The sequence below is a fragment of the Chrysochloris asiatica genome, unplaced genomic scaffold, assembly GCF_000296735.1.
Source record: "Chrysochloris asiatica unplaced genomic scaffold, ChrAsi1.0 scaffold00081, whole genome shotgun sequence".
Classification (NCBI taxonomy): domain Eukaryota; kingdom Metazoa; phylum Chordata; class Mammalia; order Afrosoricida; family Chrysochloridae; genus Chrysochloris; species Chrysochloris asiatica.
Window position 1 is genome coordinate 13,546,607 of NW_006408599.1, and position 956 is coordinate 13,547,562.

Sequence of the window (956 nt, forward strand, 5' to 3'; positions counted from 1 at the left end):
ATATATATATGCCATTCATGTTGGGAAGCAAGAGGAAAACATTTTAGGCATGCAAGGATACAGATAATATGCTACTTTAATACTTTATAAAGAAGGAGAAGATCAGGATGAAGGCAAATATATGAGGCAAGGAGGAGAAGGTGAAGATGAAAATATTTTTTGAAAAAGAAAACTAAATTGGAATAGAGACTTCAAGATTGAGAAAAACTTAATGTACAAGAGAGATCACACAGACCTTGTATGGGGAAGTGCTTTGATATGTATATTTTCACCACAATGAAGAGACAGGGGGCAATGAATAGTGAAAACCAGTAAAATGTCTAGTTAATCTATGTAACTTGTTAATATGCATATGCAATTGTTATGAATGTATCCCTGAAATCAATTAGTATAACATAAGAACATAAGCAGAAGCAAACTTTCAAACCCTAGGATAACTAGGAGGGTATAGGGGCAGAGAAGAATTTAAAGCATGTTAAGTTCTCCTATTTGTTGTTGTCATGTGCCCTCTAGTCCATTCCCACCCATAATGACCCTGTATAGGGTTTCCAAGGAGCAGCTGCTGAGCTTGAACCACCAACCTTGCAGTTCAAAGCAGTAGAATTCTTCAATTTAATCATCACTGGCTTTAGTGGTTGTTGGGTAAATTTGAATAATAGTGGTATTAACTGGCATAATGATATGATCCTATCTTAGACAGCATTGTATTTCAAGATAAATCTTGAAATGTTCTTTTTGATGATGAATGTGATGCCATTCCTTTTGAATTTGTCATTATTGACATAGTAAACCATATGACTGTTAGATTCTAAATGGTCAATACCAGTCCATTTCAGCTCTGTTGTTATGTGCCATCCAGTCGATTGTGACTCATAGTGACCCTGTACAGGGTTTCTGAGGAGCAGCTAGTGGGTTTGAACTGCCAACCTGTGGGTCTCAGTCCAGTGCTTATCCTA